The sequence below is a fragment of the Lepus europaeus genome, chromosome 8, assembly GCF_033115175.1.
Source record: "Lepus europaeus isolate LE1 chromosome 8, mLepTim1.pri, whole genome shotgun sequence".
Classification (NCBI taxonomy): domain Eukaryota; kingdom Metazoa; phylum Chordata; class Mammalia; order Lagomorpha; family Leporidae; genus Lepus; species Lepus europaeus.
This window is the reverse complement of record NC_084834.1, coordinates 65,928,667-65,939,980: the sequence shown is the minus strand read 5'-3', so window position 1 is coordinate 65,939,980 and position 11,314 is coordinate 65,928,667. Positions and strand designations below refer to the sequence as shown.

Sequence of the window (11,314 nt, the reverse complement as noted above, 5' to 3'; positions counted from 1 at the left end):
CAAGCATTGATTAACAATCTGTTATATGGAACGTATGGCAGATTGTGTGTGGTCCTGGAGATGTCTTAACTATAAATTTAAACCAACTTCAAACTCTGATTTTTAAGTGATGTGAAAGAGTGATTATTTCCTTGAAGTTTTCTTTATATATTTTAGCTTCCCAAGGATGATGTATAACAATTCCTTTAAAAACAATGTCTTCACTTTTGTGTAATATGTCTTATAAGAGGAAAAAAATAAGATGCTTCAATGGAAAACTACAAAAGAGTACAAGAACTATTTTAGTTCTAGTTTTCTTATCAATTTGCTCTCTGATCTTAAAGAAACATTTTACATATCTCTATCCCCACTTTTCCATTTTAAAAGTAAGTCTAGTTTTAGTTTAAATGACTTTGCTGATAGAAAATTCTCTTGGTGAAATATTAACAGAAAGGAGAAAAAGAATAAGAGGGAAATTTGATTTGAACTGTTTAGAAAAGATGAGCATGTGAATGAATGGCAGCCTTCTAATTCCATGGTACATGATATGACTCAGTATTTAAGGAAGCTCTGCAGCTGACGAAGTAGGAGGAGTCTGCTCTGCTATAGACAAACTACAAGACTCGAGACAATGCACTGTGACCTCTCAGTACCTCAGTTCTCTTATTCTGAAAGCTATGAAATGAGAATTTCTATAAGTTATAAAGAGCCATAAGATCTTCCATCAGCTAACTCACCCCACAAATGGCCAAGAATGGGCCAGGTTGAAGAAAAATCCAGGAACTCTATCTGGGTCTCCCATTACCATGGCAGGAACCCATGTACTTGTCCATTTTCCATTGAAATCCCTAGTGCATCAGCAGGAAACTGGATCAGAAATGCAGAGCAGCCAGGAATGAAGCAGACAGACCCATATGAAATGAGGGTGTCTGACATGGCAGCTTAACCCACTATGCCACCACATCCTCTCCTATGAGTTATTTCAAGCCCTAAATAAATTCTGGTATTTTGTGTTTCACATTAATTGGCTGCTGAAACTCCAAAAATGTAGCCTAAAAGAAACACCAGATTCATGATGACAAACACACTCAGTCTTAAGTTGAAATATCAAACTACCTGACTGTGTATCATTTGGAATCATAGAATAGAAGACGATGGTTTTCAAAAGTCTATTAAGAAAAAAATTAATTGGAGTCATAGATTCTCCCATTAGAATACTATTGTGAATATATCATTTTGTTTTCCTACATTTCCTTTAGTAGCATGAAAATTTCTCATACTTCACTCCCATAGCAACTTTTACTATGCCAATAAGGTACTCTAATGCTTCCCCCAAAAACTCCACTTGTCATCCAATATGGGCACTGGTTCAAGTTCCTGCTGCTCCTCTTCCAATCCAATTCTCTGCTTATGGCCTGGGAAAAAAGTGGATGATGGCCCAAGTCCATGGGCCCCTGTATTCGCATGGGAGACCTGGAATTGGAGGGACCAGTACTGTGGAACAGAGGGTAAAGCAGCTGCCTGCAGTGCCAGCATCCCCTATGGGCACCAATTTGCGTTCTGGCTGCTCTGCATCTGATCAAACTTTCTGCTATGGCCTGGGACAGCAGTAGAAGATAACCCAAACTCCTGCACCCACTGGGGAGACCTGGAAGCAGCTCCTGGTTCATGGCTTCGAATCGGCTCAGCTCAAGCCATTGCGGCCATTTGGGAAGTGAACCAGCAGATGCAAAACCTCTCTGTCTCTCTGCCTCTGCTTCTTTCTCTCTGTAACTCTGCCTCTCAAATAACTAAAGAAATCTTACAAAAAAAAAAAAAAAGAAAAGAAATGTTTTCATTGCCAATGTTGATGAGGGTTGTCATCTGAGGAAATACATAAAATTGAGGCACAAATAACCAGAAGAGGGGCAAATGTTCAGCACAGCAGTCAAGACACCTCTTGGGATGCCCAGATCTCTGGATTAGAGTCCTGGCTCTGCTCAGGATTCCACCTTCCTGTTGATGCATATCCTGGGAGAAAGTGATGATGGCTCCTGTGGTTGGTTCCCTGACACCCACAGAGGAGACCTGGATTGAGTTGCTGGCTCCTGGCTTCACCGTGACCCAGCCCTGGCTACTGTGAGCATTTGGAAGTGAGCCAGCTGAAGAAAGTCTCTCTCTCTCTCTCTCTCTCTCTCTCTCTCTCTCTCTTTTCTTCCCTCCCTCCATATCTCCCTCTCTCTGTCTGCAGTTAAAATGAATAAAATAAATTGATTAATTTAATTCAAAAGAAAACAGAAGTATGCAGTAAAATGAAAAATAAAAAAAAGTCTCAATGCTTTATAAAGCTTTGGAGGTTTATTCAAATTTCTTATGATTGTCCTCCTTTATTTTGCAGATAACACAATATTTGTATCGTCATTCTCAGGGAATTGTGAGCTAAAATCCTAACAGTTTTGGGCAAATTCACCAGAAAATTTGTTAGAGTGATGATAATTGATTAAGTTAGTGAAAAAGTCTGTATTTTCAAACTTACAAAACAAATCTGACTTTAGTTTTGCTTCTCTACAAGTCAATGTTCCTGACTGGAGGCCGAGCTCTCACCAATGACTGCCTCTGGACTAAGTAAAGGGCCTGTGGCTATCGAATGGCAGCTACCTTAAATTTCTGAAACATGATCTGTGGAATTTTCATGATTTACAAGCTGATATCTTGTTAATTATCCTGATTTTAGCCACACCTGTTGGTATAGCATTTGTCAACTCAAATAATCATTGCATTTTTACATTTGACATTTATTTTAAAACATGGTACAATTAAGTAAAAAGGCAACCATATTGAAGCTTTTCATTTATTGCATAAAAATAAAAAATATTAAATGTATTATTATTTAAGTACATGAGATTATTTTCTAAGAAATTATTAATTTTAAATTATTTAATTAAACATTTTCAAATTAACTATGAGGGATATGATTGCATCTTTATTTTCCCAACAGGGTCTTCAAACTCAGAAAAGGTGAAGTAATAATATTTCTTTCATTGGTAGTATATTTCTGACTTAACTACTACATTTAAGAATTGTGTTAGTGCTTCACTCACTCCAGTGGCCCAAGCATTTTAGTAAGTTCTGTCCTGATATTGGTTTTCCTAAGTCAGGAAACATTTTCCATATGTCATGAAGCATTATCCAGAGGGAGTTCACAGCCACAGTGCTCCGAGTTTATCACCGTCATTGTGGCTGAAATGAAAGCCCTTCCAGTGACAGCACCATTGGAGAGATCACTCAAAAGTATTTTTGGCCCACTGTTATTCTCTGCTTAGGTCAGCTGCCTCCTTGGTTTGGGACTGTTTCAGACTTTTTATTAAAATTATTATGAAAGAACAGCTGAAAAAATAAACAAAATATGTCTGAGTGAATCTTATTCAGTGTCACCAAAGAAAAATTATCTGTCCTAGAGCAATATAATGCAATTTAACAGCCAAAATGAACATCTAGAAATAAGCAGAGGCATTAGAAATAGCTGAGGACCCTAGAATTGCTTTACTTTCAATAAACTTTAAAAGCAGCAGAGAAAGAAAAAGAATGGAGAGATGTCAAAATTAGAAAATCATTAATAAATTGAGACAGACCACTGTAAGGAACTATATAAAAACATTGCAATGAAGACCAAAATGAAATAAAACAAATCATATGAAGCTAAAGTAATTGTAATAGAAATCAACACTACATAATCAAAAACTCTGCTTCATTCATAGACATTAAAATGCAGACCTTTTTAAAGACTTTGCAAAAGTGAATACAAAGGGAGAACCAGTTACCATTGCTTAATTGTGTTGGCCTAAGATATTATAAGCATTTAGCTTTACAGAATATTATTGGCAAGTGGAACAGATTTTGTAGACATTATCTTTGATTAGTTCAAGCATTCACTAAATATATTTCTGTCAAATACCAATAAAGCTCTTGGTGTTGTTTTTAAAAATAATCTGACATCATGACTACATCAATTTGAACATTAGAACTCAACAGAGTTCTAAAATACACTAGATCATCCATAATTTAATAATGGTTCTCCCAATCAGTAAATAAAACCACATGATTAATAGAAGAATGCACAAATTAGGAGGAAATGCATTTTGCTCCACAATCGCTATAAATAAAAAACAATTATATTAAATATATTTAAATTACACTGTAGGAAAATATTTATGGAATGCGTGATACATGAGACATCTCCTGTATAATGGGATGCTTTCTTAGAGGGAGTGTCTTAAACATAACTCTTTATGTTATAACGTGTTAGCAAAAGAGTGTTTCTTTTTCAGATCTTCATTACTCCTGTTGATGCTTAATCATGAAAAAATCCAGACAATGAAAACTGATTCTTGCCCATGGGGTTGTAAGCAACGTGAAACAGAATAAGTCATTTATCCTCTGAGACCTCTAGATTAGAAGCGCAAATTTGATTAGCAAAACATATCTTACAATAAGTATGCTTGGCTATCCTGAATCAAAATAAATATTATCTTCAGGGACTGCTGAGATTTGAGCATTGGGTGAGGCTCAAAGAATGCAAATTCTATATGAAAAGACTTTGGTGATATAACTTTTTAAAAACACAATCTGGCCTTGTGGTGTAGCATGTAAAGTCACCGCCTATGACACAGGCATCCTGAATGAGCAACACTTCAAGTCCTGACTACTCCATTTCCAATCCAGCTCCCCTCTGATTGCCTGGAAAAAGCAGTGGAACATTGCCCAAGTGTTTGGGCCCCTACCAACCACATGGGAGACCCAGATAAAGGTCCTGGCTCCTGGCTTCAGCTTGGCTCAGCCCTAGCCATTCCGGCCAACTGGGGGAGTGAACCAGAGAATGGAGGATCTCTCTTTCTCTATATCTTCTTCTATCTCTTTAACTCTTTCAAATAAATAAATAACTCTTTAAAAATTTTCAAAATATAAATACAACCATAATCAGTTGAAGCTTTCACAATTTTTTAAATTTATTTTATGCATTTGAAAGAAAGAGAAAGAGAGAGAGAGAGAAAGATCATTCTCATTCTCTTTTTCACTATCAAAATGCCTGCGACAACCTTGGCCAAAGCCAAGAACCTGTAATATATTATAGGTTTCTCATGCAGATGGAAGAAACTTAAAAACTTGAGCCATCACCTGTGGCCTCCTAGGGTGTGCATTAGCAGGAAGCTGGATAAGAAATGGAGGAGCCAGGATGCAAACCAGGAACTCTGGTATGAGAGGCATGCATCCCAAATGGCATCTTTTTTTTTTTTTTTTTTTTTTTGAAGGGACTGGTTCTTTATTTCAAAAAGACACTTATTGTCAATAATCAGTATAAAAACAGTTACACTATTGGTTTTTTTCTTTCTCCCAACAGGCCCCAAAGAGACCACACCAAAGGAGAGTACATTTTAAGCCAATAAGCTGCAGGATGTACACCTAACAGACCTCACAGAAACCTCACCAAAAGTGGCGACAGGGTGGGGGAAGGAACTTGGAAAGACTAGCACACTGCCAGCCCAGACTGTGGAATGCTCTCAAGCCAGAAGGGCTGGCCAGGGTCCCCAAGGCCAGAGAAGCAAAGTTTCAAAATAATATAAAATTTTAAAAGTTTTGTATAGAAGCTATTCAAGATTTCTCCAGCACTGACTGATACAAAGCACAATGAGATGGCACTTTTAGAAACAGCAGCTTCAGACTCAGAAATGGGTGGTGAGATGAGTTTTATATGGCTAAATCAGTGGCAAAAACATCATTTTCTTTATCTCAAGGAGGCAGGAAAAGCAGTGAAGAGATCACCTCAACCTAAGAGGCACATGATCTATTCTGCAAGCTGTTGGGAAGGGGCAGAGGTGGGGCAAAAAATTGGTCTCAGAGGTCTTACCATTTTAATTTGGTCACTTCTGATAAATGAAAAAAACAAAACAAAAAACAGTGTCCAAAGATACCTTAAAGCTGTAAACCTGAACAGCGTGAGGGGTTTTTATTTTTGGCCAACTCCTCCCAGAATCACCTTTCTGGTTTGGCTGATGCTTTGTACAGAGCAGTGAGGTTCCCCACAGAGGAGTCTTTCCTGGGCTCTGTCTGGCGCCCAGTGAGGCAGGCCCAATACCTCTTTCCCTGCTCTGTGGACAGGGCACTATGCATTAAGCTGAAAAGTTACCTTCAAAAAGTAAGAAAAGGATTAGATTGCTCCTTCAGAGTGTGGAATAACTTGGAATGTTTTACAAAATGGTCCCTACAACAGCAAAAAAGGTAATTACAAACTGTGTACATCACAACATGCTTTTAAAGACACTTTGCATTGTGCTCACATTCCCTTAAATGTCGTTCCCAAGAGTGCTCAGCCTCTAGTCCCACTGGAATCTCTGGGAAGAGGCAGAGACAGTTTGGTGAAAAAGACATGGGGGCGGGGTCTCAGGACAGAGGAGGTGGGTGGCAAAAGGAGAAAGCAGCCTTCCAGTTAAAAGATCCGCCCTCAGTTCAGAGGTCAGCTCCGGGCAGGCTGGCTCAGGTGGAGTCGGGGTCGGAGGGAGGAGCAGCGGCAGGGCGGGACTGGGGTGCTCTACATCTCATTCAAGTCAAGCAGAGTCTGGTCCAGCATCCTTTGTGTACAGAGGTGCTCCTCTTTGGCGCATTTCAGTTTATCTTCCAAATCATCAATTGTCTTTTCCAGCTTGGCTACCGATCTCTCAGCAAATTCAGCACGGGTCTCTACCTCCTTGAGTTTATCGGTGAGAATCTTTATTTCTTCCTCATATTTGTCCTCTTTTTGACAGTACTTTTCTTCAGCAGCACTCAAACACTTCAGGTTCTGGTCCATCAGTCTGATCTGCTTATCCATCTCTCGGCAACGGGACTCTGCCAGCTCGGCTGGTTCCTCTGTGCGTTCCAAGTCTCCTTCAATAAGCACCAATTTATGAGCCACCTCTTCATACTTCCTGTCTACCTCTTATGCAATGTGCTTAGCTTCTTTGAGTTGGATTTCCTGGAGTTCCATCTTGTCTTCATCTTTTAAGGCCCGGTTTTCAATAACCTTCATACCTCTCTCACTCTCATCAGCAGCTTTCTCTGCTTCTTCCAACTTTTGCAGGGCAGTGGCCAGGTGCTCCTGAGCACGATGCAGCTCCTCTTCCACCAACTGGATCCTGCGGTTCAAGGAAGCCAGCTCAGCCTCAGCCAGCTCTCGGGCCCGCCTTTCTCCCTCCACTTCCCGCTGAAGGCGCTTGGCCCTCTCTTCTGCATCATCCGCCTGCTGCTGCAGAACCTGGATCTTGCGCTTCATCACCTCGATGGTGGTGATCCCGGCCATGGTGCCCACCCAGCTGCTTCTCGCGCTCCGGCTCCTGCCTCCTCTGCTCGGCGTTGCAGCAGCTTCTCCCCAAATGGCATCTTCCTTTTTTTTTTTTTTTGGACAGGCAGAGTGGATAGTGAGAGAGAGAGACAGAGAGAAAGGTCTTCCTTTTTGCTGTTGGTTCACCCTCCAATGGCCGCTGCAGCCGGCGCATCGCGCTGATCCGAAGCCAGGAGCCAGGTGCTTCTCCTAGTCTCCCATGCGGGTGCAGGGCCCAAGGACTTGGGCCATCCTCCACTGCACTCCCGGGCCATAGCAGAGAGCTGGCCTGGAAGAGGGGCAACCGGGACAGAATCCGGCGCCCTGACCGGGACTAGAACCCGGTGTGCCAGTGCCGCAAGGCGGAGGTTTAGCCTGTTAAGCCACGGCGCCGGCCAAATGGCATCCTAAATATTGTGCCAAATGCCTGCCCCTAAAATGTGCACTTTTTCGTAGGAGTTTTCAAAAATTTCTTCCTGTTCAGGATTCTTCAATTGGTAGGAATTGTCCCCATGTGCTGTGGCATGGTGGGTAAAGCCATCTCCTGTGAGGCCAGCATCCCATATGGGTACCAGTTTGATTCCCAGCTGCTCCACTTCTGATCCAGCTCCCTGCTAATGCACCAGGGAAAAAACAGAAGATGGCCTAGGTCCTTGGGCCCCTGCACTGACGGGAAGACCTGGAAGAGACACCAGGTCTTGGCTTTGGCTTGACCCAGCCCTGACCATTGTGGCCATTTTTGGAGTGAACCAGCAGATGAAAGATATCTCTCCCTCTCCATTCCCCACCCCCTCTGTAACTATGACTTTCAAATACATAAATAAATGTTATTTTTAAAAAATTGTCCCTGTGGGCAGCGCCACGCCTCACTAGGCTAATCCTCCGCCTGTGGCACCAGCACCCCGAGTTCTAGTCCCGGTTGGAGCGCCAGATTCTGTCCCGGTTGCTCTTCTTCCAGTCCAGCTCTCTGCTGTGGACCAGGAAGGCAGTGGAGGATGGCCCAAGTACTTAGCCCTGCACCCTCATGGGAGACCAGGATAAGCACCTGGCTCCTGGCTTCGGATCAGCACAGCGTACCGGCCGTAGCAGCCATTTGGGGGGTGAACCAACAGAAGGAAGACCTTTATCTCTGTCTCTCTCTCTCACTGTCTAACTCTGCCTGTCAAAAAAATATATAAAAAAAATTGTCCCTGTGATGTAAACGGGAATATATGCATATATAAAATTCTATGTACTGAAGCATTTTAAACCAAATTATAAAACCATAATTGATGTCTCATTACCAAATGTGTTTTTGAAGAAGAGGCAACTATCCTTATATTTCATATTGGGTATGCTATATTACTCTCAGAGTTAAAAGAGGCAAACATCAGTTATGCATATCTTCAATCAAAGCTAGAGAAGGAAGTCATGACCCTATCTTTTATATTTTTCTCTCTAGAATACAGAAAAATATGTACTTAAAGAAATCACAAAATGGACGAGGATTAAACCAAAGACCAAGCTGATATTGATGAGAATGACAAGATATAGAGAAGAGAGACAAAGAAAAAAAAATTGCTTCTGTGGACCAGCTCGTGATTGATTGTATGAATGTGGTCCCACAGAAAGGAAAGCCAGACTCCCAGGAGAAGTGTAGAAAAAAGTAAGAAAACAACTGCTTGTCACTGCCCATGGAGCAGGGTAGCAGACATCCTGTTAACTGGCATGAATGCAGCCATTTGTTGATCTATATGGAATTACTCCCACTTTTGGAACTATTCTGTAGGTTGTGGTGTAAATCCTGACAAGACATATAAATCTCAGTGACGTGAATTGTTTGTGTTGCCTGCCAGATAACAACTATGAAGAGGTGGGACAGAATGTGAAGGATTTAGAAGAAATGAACGTCTACATTATTGTCTAGTAAAACTGTTATGACTTTGTTAAGACATTCAACAAGAAGTAATATACATGGCCAATTTATTTAAATGGTGTAAAAGAATTTGGTTGGCTATCTGGTTATGCTTCATGGTGCCAGAATGATTGCAGTCACTGAGTCATAGGTGATAGCGATGTGTTTGCCTACTCCATTGGTTTTCATTGTATTGCCTCCTGGACCCAAATTCATCCTTTTTGGCCACTCTGTAAAATGAATATGGATCTTTAAGTCCTTTTTCTCTTTATCATTTGGCACTTGAGCTTTGTCAATACAGTGTTCTGGAGAGCCATTGCAGGTGGTAAAGCTACAGCTCTCCACTTTGGAGTCTTTCTCTCTCTCTCTTTCTACCCTCCTCCCATCCAGCAAGGCTTCAACAGCATGCTGGTCTCTTCATCTCCAGATTCCTGTAGTGCTGCAACTTTTCTAGTGTCTAGCTCCCATAATGCATGTTAACCAACAAAATCCATAAGGCCGAAGCTGCCTCCCATATCACCTCCTCTCCTTGAATGGTTTTGTCAGAGTGTCTGAGATGAGACATGTCCTTGTGGACAGCTTTCTTCAATATCCCTGGAAGTAGATTTTCTACAAGCTCTGCCAGCATGTCACTGCAGTAAGTTCTGTCCTCCAAAGAGCACGGTCATGCTTTCTGATGTAAGGTCCAGACTGCAAATCTAAGAAATCTAAGAAAGGAATCAAGGAGCCCTTCCTCTGGTGCACTATCTCAATCCAGGGGTAGAGGCTACTACTTGTAGCTTCTACTTCTATTTTTGTGAGTATCCTTTTATTATCACTACCCAAGCCCTTACTGTTGTAATCATTAATACTGATATTCAACGTCCCTATTCTAACTGCCATTATGTTTTCTCTGTCTTGGTTTGCCACAAACTGATATACCTTCCAATTTCTTGATTATCTTGAAGATTCAAAATGTTTCCCTGCCTCCTATGTTTTGTAAACTCTTTATTGAGCATCTATTAAGTACCCTGTATGTATAGGTAACAGGGATAGGCAGCAAACAACCTAGTTACTGATATCTTCCCCATCTTCAACAAAAGCAAGCTCTACTTACAAGGATAGAATATATGCAGAACATTCCAATACAACCTGGTAAGTTCTGGTAGGGGCATGGTAAATACTGAATTGGGAGGAGAGAGGAGAAGAAGCTTACATCCTGAATTGTGGGGAAAGACGTTCGGCTTTGTTTAGAGAGATATGTGTGCTTTAAAACACATCAGAGGGCAAAAGATTCCAAGAGGAAAAATAAGAAAGAGTGTTGTGAGCATCAGAACTGTTGGAAGATAGTAAGCTGAATTTCCTGTCAGTGGAGATATTTAAGCAGAGGGCTAGTAGCCATTTTTACAGTTAACCTGGGTACTCAAACAATTTTCAATGTATCTTTCAATCTTTTATTCATTTCTTTTTTTAAATTTGGTTCAGTTTTTTTTCTATGACTATAAAATGGAACCAAAATTATTTAATTACAGCATATTTGCTTTTTCTTCTCTATTCCATAGCTTTCATGATTATATTTTATTTTTCTTTGATCGTAACTACAAAAATGACGTTTACTTTTAATTCTTCATAACCTTGCTCCACACATCAAATTAGATGGACATTCCTGTTGACAGATATAATTCAAGTCAATCTAATTTCTTTACAATTCCTTGTTCTACATCAGACACTCATTCTTTCACTTTTATATTCATAGTAAACTATGTGCTCAACTTATTTTATGTTAAGAAATGTTCCTGGGACCGACGCTGTGGCTCACTTGGTTAATCCTCCACCTGCGGTGCCGGCATACTATATGGACGCTGGTTCTAGTCCCAGCTGCTCCTCTTCCAGTCCAGCTCTCTGCTGTGGCCCCGGAGGGCAGTGGAGTATGGCCCAGGTGCTTGGGCCCCTGCACCCACATGGGAGACCAGGAAGAGGCACCTGGTTCCTGGCTTCGGGCACAGTGCCGGACGTGGCGGCCATTTGGGGAGTGAACCAATGGATGGAAGACTTTTCTCTCTGTTTCTCCCTCTCACTGTCTGTAACTCTACCTGTCAAATAAAAAAAAAGAAACTTTCCTAAATAAT

General features: G+C 41.1%; 1 pseudogene; it reads right to left on the bottom strand.

Annotated features, from left to right (window-relative positions):
• Positions 1-6,494: 6,494 nt before the first annotated feature.
• On the bottom strand, positions 6,495-7,308 carry LOC133765571 (tropomyosin alpha-3 chain-like; annotated as a pseudogene).
• Positions 7,309-11,314: the final 4,006 nt, after the last annotated feature.